The 24,921-nt window shown below is 41.7% G+C and overlaps 1 protein-coding gene across 1 annotated transcript in view; it reads right to left on the bottom strand.

Annotated features, from left to right (window-relative positions):
* Nucleotides 1-24,921, bottom strand: part of dchs1b (dachsous cadherin-related 1b) — an 80,448-nt gene that overhangs the window by 22,950 nt on the left and 32,577 nt on the right. The window lies entirely within an intron of this gene.

Genomic DNA, 24,921 nt, shown 5'->3' with positions numbered 1-24,921 from the left:
TTTTTGTCTCATCTACCTAACATATTTCTTTCTCCTGCACACACACACACACACACACACACACGCTCACAAACATACATTGTATGCCCCGACCAAATCTATTAAAACACTCATAAATCCCGTAATACAACAAAGATTTCCTTGCAAAACACAAAAGGGAAATGTCCTGTGTGCTCCAGGGTCCTGCCTCTGACTGAAGTTTTACACTGGTCCATAACATTGTTTGGTGGCGTTTATGGTGCTTGTTAAAAGTAGCATTCTCCGTCAGATCTCGAAGCCTTGATGGCGAGCCAAGATCCAGGAGTCCTAATGACATCACTCCCTCTCTGTCATACAGTCTTTCTAATCAGGCAACAGAAAGATATCTGTTTACTTTCAATAAAATGTTTGTGTAAATACTGATTACAACATTTCTGGCAAAGGAAAGATATTTTTAGGGTTGTCCTCGACCAAAGAAATTGTTAGTTGACTAAAACTCCTATGATTTTGAATCGATTAATTGATTTAATCAACAGATCTGACAAACTGAGTTTCTCCACAAAAAATAAAACAAAACCACCACTTTAATAAAAACACATAAAAAAAAAAAAAAAAAAAATCTTAGTCGACTGAGAACAAAACAACCTATTAATCGAGTAATTGACTAAGAGGGGGCAGCCCTAGATGCTCTACTGTATCCAACAGAAATAATATACCAAAAAATGTCACGTGATAATACACAATGCAATTAGAAACACAGATAGAGATTGTATGAACAAAGTCATAATATCATGAGAATAAAATCATATCTAATATATCTGTTATGTCTGTTTGTTGTTTGATGACTTTATCATAGGTCTGAATCCTACATGTAAACTTGCCCTGGCCCTGAACCCCAGAGGACCACCATAGTAGACATCCGGCAATGACCTTCCTTCCATCCCACCAACACATGTCTTCACCATTACACCTACCTGCTGGCTATACACAGATGGACAGAAACACCAGCACCTTGACTCACACAGGGAATATTAGAACAGCTCCCTTAGGGATTTTAGTCGTAGTGTTACTGCGGCTAGACGGTTTTTGAGGGGTCGTACTGTACCTCTTCCTTTGGTCAGTGTTTACAGCTGGGGATTTTAGATCATTGCTGGGACTTCCTCCAGAGTAGTGTTGAGACTAACACAATCTTTTGGGATCTATGCACATGTCTGGGTGTTCGTCATATCTTTCTGACTGTCTGTGATGGATTAGCCACCTGTGGTGATGAGAACTGGACTAACGTGTACACGCTCACACACAGACACTCGCATATATGATGACCCCATCCTTTTCACATAATCTAATTAAAGAGGCTTTAACACCCATGACCGCCCACCTGGTCATACAGTGACTTCATCGTCACCTCTATATTTACCCTATAAATTCTGTTGCAGGTCACATTCAAAGACAAAGGGAAAGGGTGCTCTGCTCTGGATAAGGCAGCAAAGGAGACACGATAGTGTGTTTGGGGTTTTTATGAACATACAGGGATTGGACACAGTATTCATAAATACACTTGGATGTAGTTTTGGACTGGAAAAGGCTTGCATAGAGGCTGAGAACAAGCAGGAGAGCACGTCATTGATTCTCCACACACTCTAAAATGTGAAAACCCACAGCAGTACGGTATGGATTCTTCATGCTAGAAAAAAAAATACGGAAGGCAAACATAAGGTTGCACAAAGAAAACACCTATACAAGAATACTTTTATTGAAACCTTGGGAGCTATAAAATGAAAGATGTAATGATTTGGGTTTTTCTGCTGCAACATACTATATGCAACACAGCAGTTTTGTGGTTACAGACTTGAAATGCAAAAGTTGAACATAGAAAAAAGAATGCAAATGGACAAAACAGAGACAGACAAACCAAAGCTAGCATTGTATAAGCCCAACAGTTTGAAATGTGTAGCAAAAAATAAAAAATCACATCAACCCTCCAGAAAAAACAGGAGCTTTTAAGGATCAACTCTGTCATCAGTACATTTCCCTCCTGTCAATCCATCTGACAGCACAGCCCCAATGTTCAGTTTACACTATGCAGGCCAGGAGGTTGGATCAAACCAACATGCCGATTCAATACCAAAAACACCTCTACCAATTTGCTGCAGTACCCAGCACGTACAGCACTTATCTCGACTAAAAAAAATGAGCACAGCTTTAAAGCCAATAACGTAATCTAGTAAACACACACACGTCTTCTTAAATCAAGAGATCTGGTGGACTAGACGAGAGTGTTTGCCAGCAAGGAATTCCTCCCACGCCAGAGCCTGCTCTCTGATGCATGACCAGCCAGCCTCAGCTCTACACACCTATTCCTCATCGTACTCTCCGGGGGTTTGCCGCTGTCATGAACATACAACTACATAGCAACACATACACAGACAGGCGCCCATACCTTTCAAGATCTAAATGTCTCCTGCTCTTAGGTATATATGCTTTCATAGCATTATTCCCCCGTGATATTTGTGGGATCTTCCACATTTACACAGATTTTTGGATGGGGGTGTTGATGGCAGGGTGGTCATGTCGTTAGAAAAGGTCTAAAGTTTGGTTCTTATGTTTTTGAAATGCTTTTAGCATGACGTTGAACCTCTAAAGTGCGTTACTACTGACTAAGTTGTTTTGGCCACATTTATATTTATGCAGTTGAGGAACAAAAAAACTTTCACATCCTTTGGTGGTCATTATTATATTAAAGGGCCATAAAGGTGGTTTTGCAAGTTGACTTCCACACATTACTGGCATGACCTAAAACTAATGGCTGCCTGAAAGGTGGTGAAATCGTGGAGTGTGGTTGTCTTTGGAAAATGGTCCACAGTAATGCTAAGTATACACAATTTGTAGTTAATGGGCTTAAACGTGCAAAACCTCCAATGTGGTTCTTTTCTGTGGGAGCGCTGATATCCCACCTGACGTCACAAAATGCCAAAGTCTCCTATGAAAGGAAAATGGCTTAAACGTGTCCGTTAATGATAACTGTCTACAGTTTCGTATGCATTATCTGTTGTACCAGCTGTGTAGTTTTCTTTTTTACTTTGAAGACATGTACTGGCCTTTCACAGCATTTATCAGCAGAGAAATCATCAAAACACAAATGGACGTAAAAATGCTTCAGCTAAGCTTCTGCCAACCATCTGAACTTGTAATACATGAAACATAAATTCACCTATCGTGTAGTTCATTGTCCGACTTCTACATATCTGTTAAAAGCCTAAGTCTCACAGAGCACACGTCAGCCTGGAAAGGACTATGTGAAAAACAGTCAGGGAGAGCGTGCCGAGTATCGAATTCAGCCAGGAGTCATGCCTGGAGCTTTTTGTCCATGGAGAGCCATTCATCCCTGGCTGGGACAGTAGAGGAGCGATCACTCAATGGAGCATTAGCAAAGATCCAGACTTCATCATTCATTTGCGTCACTCTTCTTTACAAGTACTCTCTCTTTCTGCTTCTTTGTCCCTCTACCTTTCTACTTAGCCTTTCTCTATCGTACTGTATGCTCCCACTGTCACTCTCATTCTCCTTCTCCAGATACATCAGGGGGTCGTCTCTCTAACGGGATGACTTAGATGTCTGAAACACACCTAACCCTTTCCTTAATGCTCCCACACATAACCCAAAGTAAGTTTCTGTCAGTAGTATTTCATGCTGCAAAGAAGGCATGGTCTCCTGTTTGGGATGAGGTTCAAATTAACAGCGAGTGTCTAAAGATACCAGTAAGCCAGCATCTACCCTAAAACCTTTTCCACTGTACTGCCTCCTTTCAACTCCTCTATTCTCAGCTTCTCCAGATGTGGGCGCTGGTCCAGGTGGATCCTGCTGTTCTCTGCAGTTTGTCTCTGTAAGACATCGGTTAGTGTCAGAGGGAGTCTGCGTACGGCTTCTCGGACGCAGCTGCAGCTCTGCAGAGGCTCTGGACTTTTATAGCTACTCATGAAAGAGAGCGAGAGAGAGAGATTCTTTAGGCTTTCATAGTAAAAGTAGTTGTCCCAAACTAATTTACTCTTCCACTGACTGGTGCCAGGCCTGAATGTTTATAAGGCAATCATGATGCGAGAGGTCAAATAGGCCAAGAAGAATTCTAAAATGAATGCAAATGTTGTCCCACCATATGCAGAATATGCAGTTTATTACAACATGGTTTAATTTAGTAGTATTGGCCATCAATTCAATATCAGTTATGATGAAACTGGCACTCAGCTGGCAATGGTTATTGGTCTTATTCTTCCATTAGATCTTTCATAATTCTGGTCATTTCATTTCTTTGCCATTTGCCTTCATTTTTTGTTTCAAGTTTGGCAAATCTGGGAGTTCCTGATTGATCGTTTACCATGACTGCTCATGCTTCTTTCTCCATCTGACTTATTTTTAGGTGTGTTACTGCCTTCCTTGATCTCACAAATTAACTTTATAAGCACAATTTCATTATTAGTGATATAAATAATGGCAGAAACTCTGAGAATAAGACCTGAGCTGTAAAAAACTTGAATTATCCTTCAAAGCAGCAGCAATGACCATAAAAGAGCATGATACACTTGGAGCTGGGAAACTGAATGCATCATTGTAGAAGTTATTTACAACAAACTGAAAGTGTCTGGATTTAAAAGTAATAACTGTGTCGGATAGAGCTAAAAAAAAATAATTTAACTTTTTCCACTGACACATTCCTTTGCTCTCCAGTGAGCTGCATTCCTCAAAGTCTCCAAATCAATTTCTGCCTTTCTGTTGCCAATGAGTTGAGGCACTATGGGTACAATTAAGATATATGGCGAGGAAGGAGAGAAGGGAGGGGACGGCCGGAGAGGGGGGGGAAATAGTTTGGCAAAGGAACAAAAGGCAGGGCTAATGATAACATGAGACCTTGAAATGGGAACGAGGAGGACCGAGGCTTCATCTCTCTTCTTATTCAATCTCCATTCCTCCCTTGACCTCCCCTTTCTCTTTTAGCTTCGCCCCTCTTTTCTTTCCTCTCCCTCGCTCGTTCTTTCAGCACCCTATTACGGCAAGTGCTTGTTGTCTTTCATGTGGAGTTCACGGCTGGAAATGATTAGCATTATCAAACCACTGAAGGGAAGGGAAGGGGCGGGAGGTGAAAGAGACAGAGCGATAGAGACTGACTTCTATATTTGGAAGAAAGAATGATAATATTATTAACCAACATAATAAGGGATGATGGCCACTGAAAGTTTGTCTGCCTCTTTCTGTCTCCCACAAATGTGCATACTTGTACACAAGTATATACACACACACACACACACACACACACAGCAGGACATATCTGTAGATGTTCCACAGTCAATGCTAAACAGGGAACTATATCATAGAGTTACAGCTTCAGCCCACGAAGTTTAACCTGCAGACATGTGGTGCGTGTTAGAAAGTTTATCTTTGGGCTGCATCTCATGTGAAAGCACACAGGAGCCGTTGTTCAGGCATAGTCACAAGTCAAGTCATCTCCTTTATGTCCGATGCTTGGAGTTTCCCATCCTTATATCTGGTATGTTGTTTTCAGTTGAGTCTGCTATGACTCACCCCGCAAACACAATCCTTTAGTTTTAAAGGTGTAATTGGAATAAATATCATCAGTGGTTCAATCCCTTCTAAAGTAGAAATGTCCAGTACTACAACCACAATTATACCAGGTCTGTCACCATTAGCTCTATAGATCAAGGACAAGCTGTCATCTCTTTTGTGAAAACAGGGAGAGGAAGAAAGAAAGAGGGAGTCGACTGGGAATGGAGGTTAAAAATGAGGTCTGAGGGAGATAAAAAGCTTGTTACAGGGATGGACAGACGGATATGGAGCACATTGAGGGATGACATCACCTTACTGGACTCAAAAGCGTGATAAGAGACGAAGGGGATTTAGATAGTAGCGATCCTATCTTGCGAAAAGCCCTGCAATGTGGCAACTATTAACCCGGGTGTGCAACAGTGTGTGTCCCTGTCTTCCGTTTGTGTATGCCGATGCCCCCCCCCCCCCCCCCCCCCCCCGCTTTTTATTTAAGAATTTGAATCCTTTGGGACCTGAGTGACAGCTGGTTTAATCAGCGCAGAAATCAGCCCTATCTTTTACTTACTGTTAAATATTTATAGCCGTTTACACCCTGTCTCTGTCTGTGTCCAATGGGCCTCAGCAAGACTCACTCTGGCTGGTGCAGCAGCTGCCAGCCACAAAGGTGCATATCTGTGAAATACCACAGATTTTTTGGTCGCTATCTGCTAACAGGGAAGCTAATGAGGAGCTTGGGGTCAGATGTCAAAGTTGAAGGGTGAATGTGCACGTTCGCCACCCACAGAGGCAAATGAAAATTGTCACAATATATTCACGGTTGTGGTCATTAAATGGTCTTAAGGCAATATGGCCTGCAATTACCAAGACTCTTTTTTCCAAGCATGATTAGGGAAATGAACATTGCACCCTTGTAACTGATCCTCGAACAGCAATCAACTTCAGGCATCTGTGAGCTCAATGAGGCTCGACGCTGTTCCATTGTTGACGAGCAGCTCAACTGTTGTGATTTATGTTTCTGAAAATATCAAAGATACTGCAAAAGTAAAGCAAAATCTGCTAAAACACATCTGCTAAAAAAGAACAAAACACATGACAGGAAAGTTTTTCTCTAAGCCATCATTTATGATTTACAATGTGAGGCCTGTAATGTAAAGTGAGCGATGATTATCACTTATTGTCTTATAGTTGTAATTTACCTCCAGAGATGAAGAGAAAACAGTAATTAAGGAGTGAGAAAGCACAAAGACGGACTGGAGTAGTTGGACAGGGGACTGCTGTCTGAGACTCTCTGAACTGTTGGGTTTTTTGGATGAATGAGAGGATGAATGATTGAGAGTGAGCGGCCCAAAGTTGCCTCGGGGACACCGCTCTGGGTAATTTAGAGTCCTCTAACTAGCTAAAACGGCACTATGTGTTTAGGAGGATGCATCTGTGTTTCTGCTGGGAGCATACATGTGTGTGTGTGTATATATAAATGTTGGGCATTTTGGTGGTTTATCCAATAAAAACATGACAAAGAGACAGAGAGAGTGTGGAATCTATTTTGTTTTTTTTCCTCTACTGGGACACCACAGGATTTTCTTTTCTCTTTGACGAGTGTATGGGACTTCCAGACCACTGTTAGAGTAAACCATTGGGAGCAGGCACTTGGAATTTGAGGGTGGTCATCTTGTTGATGGTTATTGTTTCTAATTTGTGCTTTATGTTCAAAGCAAGGGAACAGGATAAGAGGCTAGATGATTGTTCATACTAAAGCAAAAAACTCTATTTCAGTTTGACTGCATTACAAATTTGCAAATGTTGTGTTATGACTTCCAATCAACGTGTGTGTGTGTGTGTGTGTGTGTGTGTGTGTGTGTGTGTGTGTGTGTGTGTGTGTGTGTGTGTGTGTGTGTTGTGTGTTGTGTGGTCAGACACAGTGAGCAGCTCTATGCATGGGTATTGATTAGTCCATCTGTGAGAGCAAAAGTCACAGAATACGGGAGATCAATAGGTGTGATTTGAACATCTGTCATGTAGACAGCTGCTAAAGGAGTGGAAGTCAATGTCAACTTCCTCCAGGGATCAAGTTTTCTAAATAAGATTCTGTCATCGCCAAGAATTCAAAATCGTATCAAAGTTGAGATAAAATGTTTGAAAAATGTAAGCTTAAATCAAACATTTTGTTCAAATCTTATGTCTATTTTTCTTTTTTTTTGCATACAGCTGAACTCCTGCCCTCTCAATAACATGGTTCAAGTTGATTCGCAAATAAAGACACTCAGAGACACAAATACCTTCTAAACATGCTACACAAAAGTTCAGGCTTATCCCTGTTGATTGCACGGCTTTGCTCTACTAAACCAAAATAGTGTCTCTAAGCCTCTGTAGCCCTCCGCCCATTTCGTCATGCTTCCTGGATGTGATCCCTGAGGCAGTGGGACAGTTTCATCATGGCCTCGTCAGTCACCGTGTCAACACTGAGTTGAAACGCATACGACAATGGACATAATTAACACCAGACTCTAGCCAAATAACGGAGAATGTGGGTTGTGGCTGGTACCTTTTTCTAACAGTCACAAAAGTGCATTACCGGCTACATTATCTTAAATGGGGTTGGACAAAAAATCTATATTGTAAAAGAATTGAAAGTAAAAACTAACTAAATTAGTTATTGCTGGTTTTGGTTTAGACATTTGAAGAGTTTTTAGCAATGTATAATTGTAAAACTAAAGGTTAAATAAAGAAAAAAAAAGAAAAAAGCTTGTAAAACGTCAAAGAAACTTGGGAAACTTTGGATGTATCAATTGACTGTGGCCACTAGACATTTTTCTTGTAAGGTGCAGATTGTTTGGGCAGGGAACCTAAACACGACTCACTGAGAAGCCACAAGCGTCCCACTGCCACTCCCCACTTACCACCAAAAGCTCAAACCATGGCAGATAAAAATGGCTGACCTCATCCAAACAAAGAGGTAAACTCCAAAAATCATTTGTCACTGCCGCAGTGATTCCTTCTATCTTCCGCCTACGGCACTGCCGCCTTCGTTAGGGCATTGTCCTACGTTGCCAGATGGAAGCCTTTAACTCAAAGACTTATTACATTATTTATCTATTACTTTCTCTGCCTTTAGGGCTAAGAATACAATAAATCTAGCCAAACTTGAGCTAGATTCTATACTGACATGTTTCCAATTCATACAAAATCACAGCTTTATATAGTTAATCTGAAACCAAGTCTCCTTCTGTGGAGCAGCCTTTTTTTTGTAGATACACACAAGCTTCCAGGCTAGTTGAAGCCTGATTTTCTCCATGTAAACATTTATGTTTCAGTGTTATTTTATTTCTCGATCTGTAAACCAACACGCAGCTATGTGGGAGGTTCACACTAATAAGGCAGAGTGTGTTTATCATTAAAAGTGAGCTAGGCTTCATTGGGGACAGACTGAACCACGTTTTTGTGTCCTCCAGAAATGGTCGTACAAAGAGCCAAGGCTCATCTGACAATATTAGTTTCAGGGATGAGGGTCAATACAAACTGTGCGCATATGTGTGTCTGTGTAGTATATATGTGATCAAATCAATGTCAATCTTAAGGGTCAAAGGGAAACCAAACTTCCAGCTGCGCCTCTGTTTCATTGCCCCTCGAGACGAGTTTGTGTGTGTGTGTGTGTGTGTGTGTGTGTGTGTGTGTGTGTGTGTGTGTGTGTGTGTGTGTGTGTGTGTGTGTGTGTGTGTGTGTGTGTGTGTGTGCATGTAACAGGTCACCCTAATGCTGCATGAATGTGTCACTGGCTAAATAAGAGAAAGCAACACCGTTTTCTCTGTACAAAAGAAGGTAAAAGTGTGGCAGCCTTGAGGCAATTCAAAACCCTCTGTGATGTGACATTGCTGGGCTCAGTGATCTTTTTTACTGTTTTTTAGTTTTATTTGTTTTGGGGTTTTTCTGAAGAATATCAGATCAGCACAAAGAACACATGTAACCCACATTGTATGTGTGTTTTCATCTTGTATGTCTCTGTTTTTTACACTTTAATCCCTTGTGTACATCTGTAGTTTCTCCATGTCACTCCTTCTTTACCTTGTTCTGCCTGAGGTGAGGCAGTCAGCAACCTCCACCTAAAGGAAGTGACAATAGTAAAAGATAGCAGGAGCAACCCCTGAGCTTTGAGCTTACATCTGGCGTTTGGCTACTCTGATAGTTGTTGACTGTAGAGAGGCACAGCAGCTCCAGAGGGTCCATGTGTGTGTATTTGCGCACAGTTTCACTCTTCAAACAGTAAAAAAATATAACAGTGGATCTGTAATCCTATAGTGTCTATGTATCAAAGCAGTGACATCTCCAGTAAGAATACACACGGCAGGTATTATTAAAGTGCCAGTCTTAACAAGGGTGAAAAGCAGGTCAGGATACAGAGGTAAACACTAACAGGCCTGTATATGACAGCTGTAATAGCTCACTCTCTGCAGAAATGCTCGTTCAAATTTAAGTGAAACATTTTGAGAATTCTTTTGCTTGAAATAAGCTAAATTTGGTTTGGTGTAGTGTTCTCATCACTATAGCGATCCCTTGACTTTTCCACCAGCCCCCCCCAGCAATGAGGTTGACATCTGTGATTGACGTGAAGTGTCTACATTGTTTTGTGCCAAGCACGTCTATTGCTGTGGATGTACAATATGTGCTATTCTGGCTGATATTATTGTATCTACCTAAACAAAACCCCAAATGAGATTAACTTAATTCAAGGTGGGTCTCTAATTGACATTCAGAACATTAACATAGCAGCAAACAACTATGTGCTACAGTATGTAAAGATATAGAGGAGTAATGTCGACCTGAGCAGAGAATGAAACCACGCGTGATTAGTGACTCGACATGTGTCGTCCGCACTAGATAAACTAATTCATAGTCAAATCAAATCACTTTCCAAGACTAATAATGTCCTTTTCCGTTTGACATTATCAGTCATTTTTTTTCTCTGCACAATATAAACATAAACATGTGTTTAAGGTGTTCTTGCCTTCATTTGCATTCATGCGTATCTGATTGTTTCTGTTAAGGCTGTTCATTACTGTACATGCCCTTGACCGTGTGCATTCTCTGTAGTCATGTGCATGACAAGGGTCCAACAACAAGCAGCAAAGATTAGCTGCTGCTAATATTGGAGCTCAGACTGACAATGGAGCTAAGTTAATTGTGCAGTTAAGAATAACAGGCAGCTATGATAACTGGATTAGCCTCTCATTGACCCAGGCCTGAACCACAGCCAGAGTCAGAGATGGGTCACCTGCTCGGTGACTGTTGAGAGAAACATATAGAAGTTCTTGTGTCTGCGTTATTGCTCATTACCATCAGGGTCAACGGCAAGATGAAACTAAACACAGTTAGCAAATTTAATGTTGAGAAGGTTAAACTAAGGTCCCATGCAAGACCCCGAAGTTCATGAACTCCAGCTGCTACACAAGGTGTGTGTTGGCAATATAAAGACTGATAGGTACTGTTAAAACACATAGTTGTCATGAACCCACACACGCAAATACACACACACACACACACACACACGCACACACGTGCACTGTATGCACTCATACTGACACATGAACTGCTGAATGGTCTGCTTGTAGTCAAGGCAATTACATCTTAATGAATTCTATTGATTAACTTTATACTGCTGAAGGTACAGGAGCCAAACCCTTTTGTGCTCCACACACACACATACACACACACACACACACACGTCTATACTATAACTAAATTCTGCTTAATTGACACACAGAGACATAAAAAGCCTCAATGTGTTTTTGTCGGGGGAAGATATTAGACACTGCTATTCATACACAGCCTGAGGGGGTGAAAAACTAGCTTATCCTTGTTAAATTAATTTCCTGACTCTGCACATGCGAGGTGAATATGAGGAAGTGGCGGGAAACACAGTACTGATTCCTAAAGCACCTGTTAAATCAACGTTTTTTGACTGTGCTTAGAAGAGGCAGCCAAGTTATTCTCGGGATAAACTGTTCTGTCTGAGGCTACTTTAGCTGCTTAAATCCGCTTCGTCTTTCTCTTCTGTTTTTCCTTCATTCGGGCCTCACGCTTTTCATCTGCTCTCGTCAGTCGTTTGAGGGAGGATGGATGTAATTGTTCCTTTGGGTCGGCCACATTTGCTTCTCTGTCCCTCTGATTTCAGTGCAAACAAAAGACAGTCAGGACAGTGATGGCTCAGCCAAGCAGCGGGGAACCTATCAGATTAAAGCAATCACCGGAGGCCTCATAAAACCCAAAACACACTTGAGCAAGGTTGTCAGTGATATAGAGCATCCATTAAAGATACATTCATGCGCACAGAGGTACAACACATGTGCGCAGCCTGCCTCCCCGTTATCATCCCATCCTCCACAGCTAGCTCAGCCAAGTGGAATTTCCAAGAAAAACAGGTTGGCTAGGCATGATGCGGCCCTGGGGTCAGGGACACAGCCAACTCCTGCAGGGAGCGCATCAGGCAGGGATGAAAAAAAGGGGAAAGACAGAATGTGGGACAAAAAAAAGAAGAGGGAGAAGGAGGTTAGCGTACATCTACAGACGTGTGGAAATAAGTCTTAAATCAGCTGCACGTCCGCACTTCATTAGTCAGCTCCCTGGTAAATGACTTCTCAACACAAAGACCCACTGCAAGCACTGTGCAGCACAGTAGTAGCCCCAAAAACCAACACTGCAGACATGAACTGGGCAGACAAGGCCTGAGCCACATATTGCTCTATTGTCTCCAATAAAAAACTATAAAAGCCCACCACAGGTATTCAAAGGAATGTTGAATGCTTACACAGTTGCTTTATCAGTTTAGCAGTGTTGGGAAACTGAAAATCGTAATTGCTTGAACAGAGGCAAAGAAGCAGAGATAAATTGGAATGAAGATTAATTTAAAGCTGAATAGTCTCCACATAGAGACTTTAGCTTCAAACAAAGAAATAACGAGACTCCAGTGACTCTCATTAATTGATGGGCCTTTTCTACCTCCATCACTCAATCTTCCCTCCTATCTGAATCTCTGCTGCTTTCATTCACTGTGCTGAATCATTACCACAGCGTCTCTGACGTCATTACAGTGAGGAAGAACAACTGATTATCTCATGCAGAAAGTTTTAACTACATTGCCTTTGCCGTTGATAGAAAAATATGCCATCACACTGCTTGAGAAATGTAGATTATGGGAAAAGTTTTACAATGTCTCTATCAGAGTGAAGCATGCCGCAACACAGATGCTATTTCCAACATTTGTGATGCAGTCCACATCTCAGCGGACAGGATGAGCTGCTCTCTGCTGTGTGAATCATGATGCACCTGTCATTGTCTTCCCAGAGAGAAAGAAAGAAGGAGGTGTAAACAGAAGTCAGGACTGAAAGGGATGAAAGAGAGATCCCACTAATGGGTTTAATACTGAGAGATGAGGTGAAAGTTGCCGCTGCAAAATGCGTCAGGAGGAATGGAAATTGTTATAAGTAGTGTGCGTGAGGAAAAGTGGATAGCAAGGAAGGAAGAGAGGGAGCTGAACTAATGTGGTGTTTTGCAGATGTGTAACAGAGGGTTTAGGACGCCGTTGTATCTGGACCTGGACCTCCAACCAATAAATAATTGAGAATTATAAAAAAAATTACGGAGCACTTCCCAGCGTAGCTTTTCCAGCCTTTATGGCACTTGTTCAGCGAGTCTTCCTGGGACTCTTCTTTAGATGTCTGTTGTCTATTTTGGCATAATTTTCACCTTTAAAGGAGGGGACGACAGGTGATGAAGGTTGAGAGGTTTAGCAGGGAGTTAGAGGGAAGATTATCTTAAAGTCACGGGGTAAACAGACCTCCAACACAGTAAGCCAAAGGATTCAAGGTAGGAGGCGCTGACTGAGATTCACTAAGCCACACTGTAATGGGAAATGATGGGGTCCCAGCTATCACATGGCTGGTCACATCAATGGTGCCTGGGAGGGGGGTTAGAGGCGGTGGACTGTGGGTTGGCGCAGATTATTACCCAGATCAAAGCCAAGTTTGAGTGGATTTGGGTTTCAGAAATGGGAGGAGATCAGGGCTAGTGAGTAAAATGAAGGGAGGACAGTAAACTATATTTCGAAAAAGTTTAAGTCCTTACGCACCTCAAATACATATTATGAAGTAAAATAAGCTTAGATAGGCTACTCCTCTGTAACTAAACCCTTAATACAGCATTCACCATTTATTTCAACACGCACCTGCTATGGCAGATTTGCATCCTGCTGCCTCCCTTCCCCAACCCCCATATTAATGCGCTGCTGCCAAAAACAGCTTCTGCCCAGGCTTCCTCTCTGTTTGCTTACCCTTTAATGTATTTACTTGACCTCCAAGAGGCATCCACATGATGGTGTTTTTCTCACCCCTAACCCCCCCCCCCCCCCCCCCCCCAGCTCAGATAGCAGCATCGTACCTTAGCAAGCAAGCAAAGCTCACCATCACCAGGGTCACATTTAGCTCAGCTCAGCACTTACACAGGAGAATGAGAGAGGGATAACTGATACAACTGCAAAAACAAAAGTGGGATAAGATACGATGGCAGAAAGGGAAAGATTGGTTTGGAGGGATGAGAATGATGCTGGAAGAGAGGTAAACAAAGCTTGGGGGAGGGAGAGGAAACACAAGTCCCTGCTGTCTTTAAAATCGTATTGGTTTTCTCTTTCATTACAGACACCATGTTGACTCTGCACACTGCTTGCCCCCTGATAATTAACTACACTGCCTTGACACACACATGCACACGCACACACACACACACACACACACGCACACACACACACACACACACACAGAGACATATGCATACTGAAACATGCATGAGGGTATATGTGCAAACTTAACAGTTTTGCATTTCCTTTGTTTTGGCAGTGATTTAGTTTCTTTTCGATTTATAATGCCAATCACCAAGAAAAGCATCAGTTTTTCAGACTGGATGGTCCGCTTGGTAGCAAACCCCCAGCATGCACAGATCTGCCTCCATGTGACAAATAGGTAAATAGCTCTCGTCTATTATGAGTGAAGCATGAAAGGCGATTGCACTCAAGGAAAAGACAGCAGCTTCTTGGACGATGTAGGAAAAAAAAAGCCCCTCTACAGTTCTATCTCAAACACATTGCTCCCAGAGGACCAAGTAAAAACAAGCCTGTCAAACCCAGTTAGCCAACCACTATAAACGGACAATGGCACTTTGTGTTTGGGGGCTAACCAAAACGTTCCCCAGATTCCCCCTTCTTGGCCCATCTCTGCACTGACAGGATATGTCCCTTTAAAACGGCTTCCTTTTTCTACTCCATTTCCCTATTATACCTTCTTCCTCTCCTTTCCTCCTTTTTCGATCCTTGTCACCTCAATCTCATCTCCATGGCTGCTGTCTGTCTCTACCCCTCCAGTCTACTGACTCAGTTTGTATTGACAATTTGTCCCCACTGGCTTGAACTCTTAAGGCTACATGTGCAATATTCTTTGCTGAGAGTGAAACCTGGATAGCCTGGGTAATTCCCTGTTTGGATTTATTTTCCTTCTTCCACTTTTCTCTTTTATTTAATTTGGTTGTAATCCATCTCTACTTTTGAATTGTAATCCCCTGACCGACTCTATCTTTGTACATGTTTCTGCATTACAGGTATGTACATTTTTTATTAGCTGTTTTTTCTGTTTTCAGTTTTAGTTACAGTTTACTGTCCGTTACTTCACAGACAGGGTGTGTCGCATACATTTCTGGATGTTTTTTTCTGCTACAGTCCACTCTCATTTTGGTTTTGACCAAGGAAGAGAACCCAAAATATTTCTGGTAGATTTTTTATTTTATTTCAGCTACTTTATGGTGCACTGTGTTTTCCTGTGTTGTACATTCATTCAGCAGTGGTGGCACCGCACTGCTGGAAAGTAACCCAACTTCAGTGTCATTGTTATTCCCAGAAAACACACGCAAGAGCACTGTTGTCATTTGTGAACTTGTGAGTGTACCTTAATCTTAATCTAAACATTTAAGTGAGTTGTGTTTCTGAACTGCAGCCAGCTCTGACAGTGGAAACAAGATGGTGATGTGGTTTTATAAATGGACCACAAATCAAAATTGACTCCAACTCCTGCTGTTCCAAAAGGAGAAAACACACATATAGCGCACACACACATACTGTAAACAATGGATTTTAGCGATGAACATATGTCAATTTTCCAGTTTAGTTTATTATTTTCCACAAATTTCAGCTCTATTTTGATGTCTTCTTCACATTATTCTGGTCAGACAAACATTCTGCTGAAGCTTTGCTATTACAGTTGCTACAGTTGTTTCCCAAGGCTAAAGATCGGAAGCCTTGAAACATTTCAGCCATATATTTCATTACAATGGTGACATTGGCCTTTTACTTCAATCTATATGGCATTAACAAGGTTATGAAATGATTTGGATTTACCTTTATGAAGCCCACAAATCAACACTGGTGCAGATGATGCCATTATTAAATGAAAATTTACTTGTGACATCATCTGGCTCTAATGGACAAAAGAGCAGCCAAGAAACCCTCTCAAAGCAAGAAAACCCTGTAATGAGCCTTCATTACTTTTCTCACTCCTATCCCTGCCAGGGCTTTTTATCCCCAGTGTTTGTAATCTTTGTTTTTTTTCTCTTTGTCTTTTGCTTCCCACTCTCCCCCCTCATTCTCTCTCTACTACAGTCAGTGCCAGCCTCCGCTCCCTTTGTTCCCCCGCTAGGTGTGGCCGATGACAGAAGGCTACGGGGCAGTAAATTCAAGCATTGCCCTAACACTGCTTCACTGATTCGCCGCTTTGATGCTCTCGCTAATCTCCAGCACTCACTGTGGCACATACTGGCACAGAGCTACACAAGCTGTGACTATACGCACATGCACACAGGCTTACGCAGGCACGCACAACTGCTATGAACAAAGGATAAGGATACAAACAGATCCAGGCGACAGTGTGTACAGTAAGATTAAACATGATCACAAAGACATACACAGAGTTCTAAAGTGGACACTTGGAAACTTACACACGCCAAAACAATTTCTAAACAAAACAAGCAAAATCAGATCTTCCATCAGCATAATGCATACGGGCAACTCATATTTGGGCTTACAACAGCAGATCTCCAGCTGCAATGCGCCTTCCATTATAGAACTGGCTCCATCAGTGGATACTGTGTTTCCCCTCGCTCAGTGTTTCGCCAGAACAGCGAACTGAGCAGTGTCAGGTTCAGAAAACAAAGAATGAAGAAACGCTGAGTGGAGCCACACACACCCAGACGTTGATTACTTTGCTTAAGGTTACTCGTCATCTTCGTCTGTGATTGGGTCATATCATAAGCCAGCACATTTTTACAGACTGAAACAGTTCTCTCCTCTGAGTACTCCTGTACTGAACTGCACACAAATGACAAAGAAGGATATGTGCTTGTTGCAAGTATATCTACCATTTGTAAGGACGTATACCCTTTTTTAAAAAATTGCACATTAATGGAATGTGAGGAAGACGTGTCACAGCTGTAAGGGAAATGCATTTTTCTGAAACAGAAACTATGGAGACATCATGGACTCTTTGGTCGAAATTGAATTATCTGTCAACAATCAATGCAACAGCAGATGTAAATCCTGTTTCAGGTAAATTAAAGTTGAGTCATTATCAAAGTCAAGAGAGCTTAAGGCATTCTCTTACTTAACTGTCCTATAGAATCAGCTACATTGAATCAAATATTTTTCTTTGCCACTGTGTATGAGCAGTTTTGGTGTAAGGCCCTTCCCTTGATTTTGATGAGCCCATACACGACCAAGATACATTTGCATCATGCCAAACTTTATGATTACGTATGATGGAAGCTTAAAATCAGTCGGGAAGATTACACACAATCAGAGCATCATGGCTACATGGCACCACAAGAATGTTTTCCTTAGACGGGGTCCCGAGGCAAGAGGGAATGTACGACAAAAAGAAAGTTAAAGGCAACAATAAGCCCCTATACTGCTCAACATCTAAGTCTTTGTCATCACCCCTGGGCTGGGTTCAGTTTTCTCCACATCCCCAGCATGGTAGTGAGTGTTGGATGAATAGCAGGACTAGATTAACTTGTCAGCAGTGTGTTAGTTTGGCCTGTCCCATTCTGACCTGCCTGCATCATGTCCCGTAGCACACAGCTCTTCTTTGCAGCCTCCATCACACTCCGCAGCAGCTGTAAACAAGGCTCTGGGCCAGGTGAATCATGCAACATCCCTCTACAGAGGGTTTCAGCCTTGCTGGCATTACTAAATTCAACAATGAAGAAACACAGCTCAATGGAGTGCCATGGTTTTGTCATTGTTGAGTATTCTTGAATGCTCGCCTTACATGGACTTTGAAAGAAAACCATGGATGAGAGAGAGAGAGAAGCTAGACTTGGACTAGAAGATTCATGCCTTCCTTTGGAGGCATTAGACCACCCGAGCAGTGGGCTTTGATCCACCAAAACATGAAGATGGCTGATAATCCCTGAGAAAGCCCTTTTTGAGATCCCTCCCCTGCACACACACACACATACATAAGCAAGTACATCAGTAATCAGTGTTGATTATACAGCTTGCCGGGACTAGTACAAGTATAGGCAATTTTAATATTGCAATTTTACTCTTTTATTTTAATGCAACAAATCCTACAACCCTGTGACACATCAAATGTAACAGCAGCACCTCTGTAATGCCTCAATTCGGCTTTAAAAGTGAAAAGACGGTCATTATCTTCTCCCTATTTATCAGTTTTTAATAAATAACTGACCTAGATTTTCGCAATTCGACATGCTACATGCCATTTATATGTAAGATAAAGGGGAAATTGTTGCAGAATAAGTGTAACATTTGAATGTTATGGTGAACAACGTGACAATGACAAGATATGCTCTATGAGTTCAGGCTTTCCTACAGTTTGTACAATAAATAAAACAACTAATTTACAGTGTATAAAATCACAGAATTTAATTAATTTAATCATATTAGCTTTGCCTGATCCTTCAACTTTTACCCTGTCCTTGATTACTTGGTGGATGGCGGGTGGATTTCCAGTCTCTCTTCCAGCGAACTCTGTGGTGTGAGACGGTATTAGAACCAAGACAGGAAATGATGCGATAAACCAGGAAGGTGTCCCTATTGTTAGGACCAAAAACGGAAGTTCTGCTTGGAACGATATGCTCAGGAACTGGACTTCGAAACCACACAAAAAGCACATGGAGACACCATACTCAAAACACACAATTTTTCACACACCCTTTCTCAACAAAGCACATAGATTTAAGTGATATATCCTCCAAGAAGCTTCCTCCAAGGACTTCAACTTCATATTCTTTGAATACACATCTGCAAAGTCTGTAGTTGTTTTTAGATATATTACGTTGATGAAGGAATGAAAGCAGTCTGTTGCCACAACAGCTATGACAGAAGTAATAATTGACAACCCTCGGGCTTTGTAATGTAACAAGGTGGAAACACTGAGGTCATAACTTAACGTGCTAATAAACAAGGCGAACAATGAGTTTTTCACCACAGCGACACAGTTTAAAGCAAAGCTCTGACAAAGTAAGAATTACAAAATCTAAATACAAAAAGTCCTTGATTTACACATTTATCAACTACAGAGCTATTGTAAATTATAAATAAATATTCTATATGAAATAACTGCATGTTTTTGTATTTGTCGTGAATTTGAGTTTGAATTAAATACTTGACAAATGAAAAGTACTGAGTATCTTCTTATTTAATTAAGAACTTTAGTGCAAAAGAATCAGATTTTCTGAGAAATTTGAGTTAGTATGTGCTTGTTATTATCAATTTAGACAACGTAATTGTGTATCACAATATGTCGATATATGACTTCAACACAATATGATTCCATTAAAGACCATAAATTATCATTCAGCTCACACATATGATTATTCTCAGAAGAACACATGCAGACAATTATGTCTCTGTTCACTTTTTGTAGACCTCTAGATTCAGGCTGACAACCCAGCAGTTATTCTGTTCTGACTCAATAATCGCTACAGTTTGCTGACACGCATTTCACACCTCTCCTCCACAGATCAAATTAGACCTTTTTAGTATGTCGCCTCAGGTTAACACTCACACACCTCCTCCCATCCCTCGTGATATGCACATAAAACGATTGGTGACGGAAACGGGTTTTTTTCTCTATGCTTAAAATCGCAAAATTTGCACACACAGACAGAGAGACAGACATGAAAATATAACTGGCATGCACAGCATGGAGCCTTCAAATAGCTTCAAGCAAGCCAATCTGTAGCTGCGTAGGGCATGTTCTCTTTGTGTGTCTATCTCTTTGGCTCTCCTTTGCTCCAACAGCTCTGCCACTTCTGGGCAAACCTCATTATGGACAAGGACAAAAAGGATGCTTGTCAATCAGAAAATGATTAAATGGGATTTTAGCATGCTACCCACAGCGACAGACAAACTGTGTGTGTGCAAATGTTTAAAATGTATGTGTATACGTGAACCCCCGACAGTGACAGCCAGACTGTACAAGGCGTCAGGGATTAGGTAGGAAAACCAATCTCGACCAGCCATGACCAAAGCTCTGTGAAATAATAAAGAAGAAAAGCTCAACAGACAGAGGCTGAGACAAAATAGGTTTCATTGGTTCATTATGAGACCCGACTCACTGGAGAACACATCTGGATTCGTCATTCAGCCTTAATCAAACAGCTGCCGCGAGGAGCTGGTTCAGAAGGAGACTACAAGGTTAATAACGTACAGTGTGTCAGTGTGTTTGTGTGTGCAAACCACTGACATGTGCATTTTGTTTACAGTTAGTTTCATACTGTAATGAAGCTAATTGCATAAAAAAATTATGTTTTAATTATGGGGAAGTCAACCCCCTGATGTGGTTGTCTCTTTGTTTGTTTCTATGACAGCATGATGTCACACAGAGAGACAGTCCTACTCACAAGAGCCATGAGAGCGAACTGGGTCAGATCTTATTAGCAAATATATTACATTTCCTTTGGTTGTTGTTTCAACCTCGCTTAGGTGCCACATGGGTTTAAACGCTAAAGGGAAATTTGGGTATATCATTCATTTAAGGATATTTGTACAATTGAAAGCACATTTGACAAAATTTGAATGTCCTCTCATACCACAACAAATATATATTTAAATACTACTAGCAACTAGCAATATATATTGGCTCCATTCAGGGCCACATTCCTAGGGAATGAATCTTTGATCAATCTTGATGAATGCAGCTGCTTTTTCAATCCCTTGTTCCCTCTTTGTCTTGCTATCTGAGGACACAGGAGAGGTAGTAGATAATATAAACCAAAACTGTTGTTTGCTTGCATCCCTATGAGTTGAATATCCCTATAGGAAAAAGCTTTGATTTCTCTGGTGATAACGCATAGCATACTATATAACATCTTTTCACTGCGTGTGATATTCATGGTCTCATCTGTCATTTATTCAGAGGAACTGGAAGGTTGTTTGAGGACCTAGAGTTTTTGAAACTTTCAATTCACAGGCCCTTTCTCAGCATGGGGCGTAGAAATGAAGGAATGACATACAAAACAGTAATGTTACACCACTTTGATTTCAACAGGATTTTGAATTTTGGCACAAACAATCCTGCACATGCACAGGTAAAAACAAAGCCTTTGTTTTCTGCAATCAAACTCTCAGGACACAATGATGCTTAACTTTCGTGACAGAAAACTCTTCAAACACCAGAAGTCTACCTCCTCCTATCAGCTCACACAACACAGAGCCAGGAGGAGCTCAATGGGGTTGAATTGCCATCAGAGTTTGGGAGTGAGCGACGTCTTTGAAGCACAAGCAATTCCAGGTAATGATTTCCAGAGTAGTTGAGTTCAGAGAGATGCGAAGTAATCCTGGTACTTGCCAAGGTTAGAGCTACATACACACAATGCGATGCGGATGCACCCTGAATAACACAGACAGATGCTACAGCAAGAGGAGACATGGTATAAACACACGGGGTCGGTGCTTTGATGGCTTGTGTCTGCATGGTTTTGGGAGGGTGGTCTTCTAAACTGCCCCTTCATACAAGCACGTGATCAATAGGCCTGTAAATCTTTAAGCACTGGCGCTACAAGGGGCATAAAATATTGAAGCGACAGACTGAAACACAACCTCGCGTGGTGAGGGAGGGATTGTATATGTGTGTGTGTGGAGGGGGTGGGGGTAACACTAGAGAGCCAGTCAGCATTATAAACTACCCTATCAGTCACTCTACACCAGTGTTTGTACGAAGACAAAAAGAGAGACAGGGAAGAGAGATTGTAAATGTTAGAGCTATTTAGCCTAAAACTCTTTCTCAATTAGTTTACATGGATCTTTGAATGGCAAACGATTCATATTTTGATAAGAAGACAAACCTTATTTCAGTTTCACCATCTCATCAATAATGCTTGTCTCTGTCACAGGCAATAACAGCAAAAACATGTTTTCTGTCCTCACAAGACTATTTATGGAAATGCACACACAAACTTAGATTCAAGGAGATTTTGTATTATTTGTTTATATTACACCGCTCAAACACTGGCTTCCCATTCAACAACTGCTGACATGAGAGATTACCTTAAACCACTGCTGTTCCACCCTCCTGTGCACTTACAAACACTCCACTCAGCCCAGGCTCCACATGATTTACTTTTATGTTTATAGACAAGATGAAGTCAAACCCAAACATGGTGGTGCTCATACACTTACTGCATGGACTGCACACACATGTATACTTCAGGTAACTTTAAATGCAACCCACTGTGCGGAAGTGGAGCTGACCTCAGGTTACTATGGGTGTTAAATGACAGCTGAGTGACAGAAGGCTAGGCCTGAACGTGAGTACAACTTTATGACAGGAGTAACCCGATAGGCTGCGTTTATGACTAAGGAAATTGATCTCTGCTCTGTGGGAAGCTGGGCAGAGGGAGAGGACAAGATTTCATTTTTTTTTTGTTTCAGCCATCATTTCTGTTCACCTAAGCAATTGCTAAGAAATACCAACATGCTGACATTGCAGCAACAGAGTCTGACGGGGCAAGAAACACAACAGATCAGACAGGTTATCAACAATCCCTCAGGTTAATTATTTATATAAAAGAAAACAAAGGGAGCACTATAACTATGAAAACAATACTCAAGTTGTATCGCACCACAATTTTCCTTTAACCTGTGGAGCTTTAGGGGAAGTGAGTGAATGAGCAGAGACGTGAGTGTGTGCAGCCCCTTTCGCTGCTAATGTCCAAGTCCACATTCCACATTTCCCAAATCTATGGACTTTACTGCAACCCTCTTAACCTTTGTGACCCTGTGAAGCCCTCAAGCAAGGACTCAGAAACACAAGCACATGTTCATCTTCTCAAAGCACGGGAAACACTTAATCTTAAGTGACAAATCTCGGCTTTCTTTTATCTTTTTTGCTTATTTTTTTTTATACTTCTTATTCCTCTGTTAACACCAGAACGACCTTCAAATTGCTGCATGTTCATCTTACACTGATGACACATGAAAGCCACCAACTACTTGAGAGAGTAAAAATGTAACCGATGCCAATGCATGACATCCTCTACAAAATTAGTTTACACAGGCATTATGGCCATGAAACCTAATCAGCACACAAATTACCGTGTAATGTCTCATTTCAAGAAAAAGACCAACGTTTTTCCAGTGAATCGCAGCATAATGTAACATGAGTATTGTTTCAGAGGTTGGAGTCGCCCTCAATCTACTTCTGCATCTATGTGTGTACATTATGTGTGAAAGACAGGGCTGACAGATGGCTTAGGGTCCGCAATCACCACCTCGCGTGAGTAGCGGTCCTCAGACCCAGCTCTCACCCCAGTCTCTGCCCTGGGCCCAGGCCTTAACCCAATCTGATGGATGGATAAAGCAGACACACATATGTGGATATTTACATACATCCGTAAAATCGATCCCTCAGGGGAGAGAGGATTGAGAGGATGAGACAGACAGACAAATAGATTGACATGAGGGGGATGGAACAAACCAAGACCAAAGAAAACTGGGGAAATGTTACTTCGTGAGCGCACGTTTTCAAAGTGCTCTCATTTTCTTGACCTTGTTCCTCCACGTCCCTGCAGCAGTCACTTGCAGCAAATTCAGACCAGTAATCAGACTTTCCTGACAGCTGACTCACCCTGGAGGTGGTCATCATTAAACCGTATGCCAGATGGAGAATACACTGCTACAGTGCTGAGATCATTGTTGATAATTCCCCTTTTCCCACCATTCAATACAAGAACAGTAACAGAGTGATGGAACATGTGGGAGTGTTCGTGTGGCTGCGCGTGATTGCTTCCAAGTGTTCGAGTGAAAAGGCAAAAAAGAGAAAATGGGACAAAGATGACCAAAATATTCAGCCACTTATCACAAATTAGTTTTTTTACTTGAAAGAGATTTTTTTTTCTCATTGAAAATAAACCACTGGTGGCTAATTCAAATCTTGACGAGTGGAAAATGGATGTTGTGTATGGAAATGATTAGCAGAATAGTGAAATACCAGCATTACAAGTGCCAAAGCAGATATGCTGCACTCTGAGTTGATATGCAGCCGACATTCATGCTACACTGCCAACTTTACCATGACCAAAATGATCTAAGGAGATGAAGTGAGAAGGGAGGGTGGGGGGGAAGAAGGAGGGGAGGTTCCTCAAGTGATTATAGTAGCTGTAATTGACCAGGACATTAAAGTGAGGTCGAGGGGGGCACCAAAGTTAAAAACAGGGAGGGGTGGGTTACTTGAGATTCTGACCTTAACCTCAGAGGGAAATACAATACAACACAGACCCATGTGTGTACACAGAGTCCCTGAGGTTTACTGCATGTGTAAACACACTACACACTGTACTGTATATGGTGGTTTCATATTGAACTCATGCATGCGTATGTTTGGCTCACAGCATAGGTACGATAACACAGACAAACCAAGGGAGAAGAGCAAAAAGAGGAAAAAGAGCAGACCCAGAGACAGAGAGTGTGGACTATTTGAGACCTGTCCACAGTAAATCACAGTGATAGACCTCTTTGAAAATTCCCATAAGAGAGGACCAGCAGAGGGACGGCGCTGGCCAGCTTAATAGCACAGATTAAATCTCTAAAGCTGGACTATAAATGGACATCTCTCTGTTTCCATAGGTCTGCTATAGCCTGCGTCTCACATTACCTCTGTCCTGGCTCTGTGGTCTGCTGGCTAACCAAACCTGACTCCATAACTCCTATTTCTCTCCGAGGTGGCGTTCAGTCTGGAGCAGCGGTTCCCAAACTGGAGTCCAGACACCACAAGGGTAACTTGAGGGACCACGGAGGGGTCCACAATCAGATGAGGAAAATTGTGTCTCTTGTAA

Source organism: Cebidichthys violaceus, unplaced genomic scaffold (assembly GCF_023349555.1).
Source record: "Cebidichthys violaceus isolate CVI_PGR_0920_01 unplaced genomic scaffold, fCebVio1.0.p SCAF_20, whole genome shotgun sequence".
In the NCBI taxonomy this organism is placed as follows: Eukaryota; Metazoa; Chordata; class Actinopteri; order Perciformes; family Stichaeidae; genus Cebidichthys; species Cebidichthys violaceus.
The sequence above is the reverse complement of the archived record's forward strand: the minus strand, read 5'-3'. Positions and strand labels throughout refer to the sequence as shown.